General features: G+C 35.2%; 1 protein-coding gene across 1 annotated transcript in view; it reads left to right on the top strand.

The window, feature by feature from the left end:
* Positions 1-271: 271 nt before the first annotated feature.
* The window catches only part of LOC106881679 (putative uncharacterized protein DDB_G0294196), a 20,250-nt gene continuing 13,397 nt past the window's right edge, over positions 272-7,124 (top strand). The window contains exon 1 of the mRNA XM_014932145.2: positions 272-740. The gene's annotated coding sequence lies outside the window, so the exon portion shown is untranslated. The remainder of the gene's footprint in view (positions 741-7,124) is intronic.

Raw genomic sequence — 7,124 nt, 5'->3', positions numbered from 1 at the left:
CTAAATGTCTGCCCCACCGCTTGACAACCGGTATAGGTTCGTTTACGTCCCCGTAACTTAACCGTTCTACGCGGAGAACGACAGAATAAGCACCAGACATACAAAAAAAAAAGGAAATAGCAGTGCTCCAGCATGGACGGCCGCAGTCCAATGACTGAAACGAGTAAAAGATTAAAAAAACGGAAGATAAACTGTAAACTATGAAAAAAAAGTACAAAATTAGCCAATGAAAACGCTTATCACCTTTGACGTCATGAGGTCAATTTCTATGAATGCTTTCAGTGCAGCATCAGCAGTAGTATGCATGTGACCATGTCAGGATGACAATAGTAAGTTTGGGGAAAAAGCAACACAAACGCAACAAAACGTAGTGGAACTTTTGAAAGAAGCAATAGTTTATTATCATAATATTTTATAGTATTTTTAAAAACTAAAACACACACACACACATATATATATATATATATATATATATATATATATATACACCACATATTTATATAGCTTATATATTATATACCACCACATTTTTATATATATATATATTTTATTTATTAACGAAACTTTCTTTCAACCCCTCATCCTGCTAAATTTCTTGAAGTCGGTGAAATTACTATCACAGAGGAAGGAGCTTTTATACACATACACACACACATACATACACACATATATAAACACCAGGAAAACTAAAAACATCGCTAAAGAAAGAGGAAAAGTAAAAATTTAATTCCATCTTACTTGTGAGTATTTAATATCGAGTATAAAAATTTGATCTTTTATTTCAAAATGTACTTTTAAATATATCATGTCTTGTTGATGGAGGGATGTTATCGAGGTATGGTTAATAGTTTCGGGACGTTAATTGGAATAAACAACAGTGTTCTGAATGTGTGTGTGTGTATAATATACAGCCGTGTGCAGTGTTTTACCAAAAAGGAAAACTATAATTGTAACTAAATGCGACTAGGGTGCTAGAGACACATACACTGCTAGAAATAAGAGCTAATGCTGTAGTCAAAGCACAGTTGTATACATAATTACAGACGGACTATACACATATGTGCTTTGACTTTCTATTCTCATGTTGTGTCAGTGTTTAAATAACATATAAATGTCATAATCTGACGAAATGCCAGTTGTTTGCCTCTCTGTACGGTGAAGTTCTGATCGAAACACGTACTAAAACCCCTTATAACTATATATACATCTAATATATTATTAATCGGCCGTGTTTGGTTATATTTATGTGCAAATCATTGTTTGTATGTGTGTGTATATGCTTGTATAAACGTTCTACACATGTAATGTATTTAAATTACAAATTATACACGATGCTTTATATATATACATACATATATATATATATATATATATATATATATATATATAGGCGCGGACATTCCGAAAGTCCACTTATGTGTATCTTTTATTCTTTTAATGGTTACTGTCGTAGGGTTGCGGCCATGCTGGAACACGCCTTAATTTTTTTTCTAGCAATTTTCTTGTCGCTTAATGGCTGGAAGCTGGTCTGTTAGTTTGTAGTAGCTGCTCTTCCTTGAGTGTATCCTTGAATGGTTGGCTATTATGTTAAATACCAAGTAGTTTTGAACAAGTTACTATGCGTTACAGGCTACCACCAAACTAGCTTCAGGGTTTTCGTTATACATGTTTTGTTCTCACAAGGTTGTACATCGTATCTTCTGTGTACGCCTTGGAAAGTTATGTAAATAAACAATATCCTGAGAGTTTACTCATCTAAAAGACAAAAATATGTCAGGACCTTGCGATCGATCAAGGTAGCATCAATATTACACAGAATAAATAACTGAATCTATTTCAGATCATATCGTCCCTTCGTTTAGACATAATAAAAATAATTACTGAATCTCTCAAATCACATCCTATCTTCCTAAGAAAGGAAGTACGTGTTGGACACTGTAATCGTAGATGTTTCAAAAAGACGTGATTGTCACGGTTGTAATGCATTTGATTAACCTTCTGCCTGTCCTGTGTATCGCATACGATTACACAGGACATTTCTCCCTGTCATTCCATGCATCTTATATAATACACATTCCCAATTTTATCTCAAACACGGGATTAATTTGGGTCTTGTGAAAGGAAAGTTCTATATTAATTACTCAGAACGTATGAAATAAGGGTTAACTGAAAATCTGAAAACAAACATGGACAATAGGACAAACTTAGAATGTTTTGGACAGGCAAAAGGCTTAAAAAGACACGATGGTTGGTCACAAATAGAACGCTTTTTAAAGAGACGTGATGATCATCACTGGAAATATTTTAACCCTTTCTTTTCCTGTCCTGTTTATCATATATGGCACACAGGACAGATCTCCCCGGTGTCTCTACATCATATATGATCCATAAAAGGAAAGCTTTATTTTACTAAGAACATGAAACAAGCATGGACTTTTAAGACAAATTTATGAAAATGGTTTGGAAAGACAAAAAGGTTAAACGATCTGTTAGATCAGAGCTAATTTGGGTCTAAATAATGGTAACAACGGGTATCTGTTATTTGGGTTTTCTAAGTGTTTGGGAGGGAGCTTCGAGCGATAATTTAGAAACGGGCCATCTTTCGTTTTGACTTGCAGACATATCTTTCTGTTACATAAACTCCGAACTATTTCACACTACGAGCGAGCAAGAGAACAATATTTCCCATGATCTGTCCACTGCGACATGTAACAACGAAATTTCTTTCGAATCATTTTCTGTCGTTTTTAAAAATTCCAAGACTCATGAGAAAATGGTAATCCTAGTTAACCTATGCCTACAAAAAGAAAGAAAAAAGAAAAAAAAGGCGGGGGATTGACATGGCTAAAATGTCTCCTTTTGCTTATAGATTTTATTAGATCAGGAGTTAATACGAAATTAAACAACAGTCGTCCCACTTTCAAGTTGTAATCGTAGTAGTTGTAACGTCGGTGTTGGTGCGACATGGGCGAATGGTTAAGAACTTTGCTTCGCAATCGTAAAGTAATGGGCTCGATCCCACTGCATAGTATTTTGGACAATTTTTTTTTTTATAGTTTCAGGTCGACCTGTGCCTTGTGATATTGGATATACAGAAACTGTTTAGAAGTCTATCGAGTGGATTGTATTTATCATACATGCTGTCGTTCTGATTCTGCATGAAAATTCCGATGAAGGTACTCGTGTCTTTGGAATACACGGGTACTTACACGTTAATTCAGGAGCAGATAACTCAATTGATCGAACATTTGAATCCACATGTTGAACGACGGAGATCCACCATTAGTAATCTTTATTATATTCGTTATAAACTCAGGGATCATTTTTTTTTTAATTGGCTCTTCTAACATCACGAAATATAGACTATAGAACGGAAAATTAATTTAGAAACTGTAAATTTGAACTTGTTTTTCCATTGAATATTTTAGGGGATTGTCACTTTCATATTACATGTGCTACATGAGTTCATGGAATTAATAAACCAAATTCGCGAGGTCTGTAGTCTCTGGTGATGCTATCGAATAGAATAGTCACACAGAAACACCGCCTCATTTAGAAAACCCAGGGGAATTTCCTATTGTTTATAATCCTTTCTTAGCTTCTTATAGTCTCTATCATTTTTAATTTGATGAAATGTGAACCCATGGTGGCCCCCTTTTAATCCCTCATAGACTGGCTACTTTGCAATATCTTTTTTGTTTTGGGTCAGTTCTTACCGAACAAGTCGGATATCCTGTACAAAATTTCCAAATGTAAAATGAAAGAACACATCCAATTCTTTTGTGTCTAAGCGATTCCGTGAAAACCTAACATCGTTCTAAAAGGTTTGTCTTTCGTCAATAATGACCATCCTGTTTTTTAAAAGCACTCCGGTTATGACCATCCCAAGTTCCTGACAATACCGTTTTGTCTTTTTAAAACCAGTCTCTTTCTTATGTTATACTCTATCGTTTTTACTTCTAAAAAAAGTACATCATGGATAATGTAGTCCATGGTATACTATGCCTGACAAATATAAGACGGGTAAGTTGTGGGTAGATGCTTTTGATCCCGTCTCCATACCACCGATCTTATCCAAGGGGCCGATGCAGCTTGGCCCCAGTGACATCGCAACTCATTTCTACAGCTGAGTGAACTGGAGCAATGTGAAATAAAGTGTCTTGCTCAAGAGCACAGCACACAGCCCCGGTCCGGGAATCAGACTCACTACCTCATGATTGTGAGCCCAACACTAACCACTGAGTCACGTGCCTTTACCTTGGGTTGTAGGTATCATTTATTTTTCAGACAATGGATTATTGACAGGGATTAACAAATCAGTTGGCCAGATGATTGACAATAACCAAGGTTGAGTCACTCTGAATAGAATGGTAAGAGTGGAAGTTATGAACTTGATCTGTACAGGTTTGTTGGATCACAGTTGAGTTGTGGCTACAGGAACTCCCTATTTTCTGCCATGACAATTAAACTCCCTCTTATGTAGATGGAATGATTCTTTGGTCCTCTTAAATCTTCCCTAACCATACATCCTCCATGCACCACAAACGTTAGTGTCTTGAAAGCAGCCAAAACAACAAGCATTGAGGCTCACATCATTCAAGAGTCAACTGAGATGGCGTGGGCATGTTGTTGGAATGTCTGATGACCGTTTCCCAAAACAGATCTTCTATTCTCAGCTGAAAGAAGGAAAAGGGGACAGAAAAAGAGATACAGGGATCTGTTGAGGGCCAACATGGAAAAATGTGATATTATATTCAGCAACTGGGAAGAAAATGCAAATGACAAAAATCTCTGGAGATCCATGATCTGTGAAGGAACAACTACATTGGAAGCAAACAAACGTGGAGAACTGGGAGAAAAGTGAAAAAGGAGGAGTGAGACGCAACTCCAACCTGGGTAAGATCTCTTCTGGGGGACAACTCACCCAACTTGCAGCGGATCTTTCAAAGCTCAAATTGGACTCATCGGCCACCTTCAAGTGCACCAACAACCCAACGTGAATTAGAATGAAGACCATCGTCCTCTGAAGAAAGTGGGATAGCCATGGTGACAAGCCTCTACGCACAAACTAAAGCTAAATTTCCTGAATGTACCAGTGTGGACATGGAGCAACTGAATTGGGGCATCCAAATATACAGTGGCAGGATTAGCGACTCATCCGGTGATGGCACACTCATCAATATTTAGTAATTGTTTTCTTCAACTAAAATCCCCTTTAAGGCAATGCTCCAGCATGGCTCCAGTCAAATGACTGGAGCAAGTAAAAGAATATAAGAATTATTATCATTATTACACTAAACAAAAAGTCTTCCTCTTGCTTCTTGGTGTCTGACATTGAGAACGAAAAAGTGTACGTGTTCTATCAGTCGTCTAAACTGTACATAACCGGTTGGTGGCGTGACTTCTGGTACTGTTAATAATAATAATAATAATAATAATGACAATAATGATAATATTTTTATCATAACAACACAAATGAAAGTAAACAAAAAAAAAAAAACTGCAAGTCATGTTTTGAAGGCCATGCTGAAAAGAATTTTGTTGGTTCCCTTCAGCATGGTGGTGTTAGTGGATATAATGGTGGTGAAGGTAGATAATGTTGGTAGTGATGGTGGTGGTGGTGGTGGTGGTAATGTTATTTCTGTGTGAGAGAGAGAGAGAGAGAGAAAATAATTCATTCCATAAATTTATTCTAAGTGAAATAAAATAAATCCAAACTATAAACAAGTAACAAATTGTACTTGGGTAATGATTTTAGTCACGTAAATAAATTCTCTCAGGTAAAAAAAAAAAAATGTCTGTGACAATTTTAAACAAATAAAACACCACTTGTAAACAAGTTTCAGTGTGTGTGTGTGTGTGTGTAGTCAATACTGTCCCAGGTATGTGTTAGCAGTTGTCTAGTGTAGGGCGTACTGGAACTTAGGAGAAAGTTCACAACAGAGGAATGCTGAATAATTTCCTGGTTGTGTGAAGTCTATACTACACACACACACACACAAATATATATATATATATACACACGCACACACAAACACATATATATATATATATATATATATATATACACACACACGCACACACATACATATATATATCGCCTGGCTGGCCTTCGTGCCGGTGGCACATAAAAGCGCCCACTACACTCTCGGAGTGGTTGACATTAGGAAGGACATCCAGCTGTAGAAACTCTGCCAAATCAGATTGGAGCCTGGGGCAGCCATCTGGTTGCCAGTCCTCAGTCAAATCGTCCAACCCATGCTAGCATAGAAAGCGGACATTAAACGATGATGATGATGATGATCTTGATGATGATGATTCGTAATTCTACCAACACATCTTCAGGTTCTTTTTCAAAGTTTTGTTCAGCTATTTTAAATCACCATAAAAATTAAGTGTTAAATTAAAAATTAACTTTACAAAATTAAGAATTAAAAATCATAAATTTTAAATTATAAATATAAAATTAGCTTATATCAAACTTAGAATGTCTAAGGTTGATATATGTATACTAATTTATATTTGTAATTTAAAATTTATAATTTTTAATTCTTAATTTTATAAAGTTAATTTTAATTTTTAATTTAACGCTTAATTTTTATGGTGATTTAAAATAGCCGAACAAAACTTTGAAAAGAACCTGAAGATATGTTGGTAGAATTGTAAATCTGATGACTACATATATTCTGATCTTCCAATACAGAAACACTTGTAGTTCCTTTCTAATTATAATTTTAACTCAATTAAGGACTAATTAAGGTAGTATATTATATACCCTGCTATTGTACTGGTTTTATCCTCAGGTATTATTTCTTGATGTGTATATAAATACCACAAGTTTTCCATCATAAATACCACAAGTTTTCCATCATAAATACTCGTTATGTTCTTTTTGCATTATCTGAAATGGAATACTCACAAATCTATTGATTGAAATCCCAATAACTGAACTATATATATATATATATATATATAAACAATATAGGAGTATATGCATATATATGTACATGTATGTACATACCTTCATCTACATGTATGTATAGATACATATCTAGGTACATGACGTTGCAAAAAAACATGGACAAAAAGCAAACAGGCCACATAGAGGACATATCCTATATATA

The sequence above is a fragment of the Octopus bimaculoides genome, chromosome 20 (assembly GCF_001194135.2).
Source record: "Octopus bimaculoides isolate UCB-OBI-ISO-001 chromosome 20, ASM119413v2, whole genome shotgun sequence".
Taxonomy (NCBI): Eukaryota; Metazoa; Mollusca; class Cephalopoda; order Octopoda; family Octopodidae; genus Octopus; species Octopus bimaculoides.
This window is presented reverse-complemented; position numbering and strand designations above follow the sequence as displayed.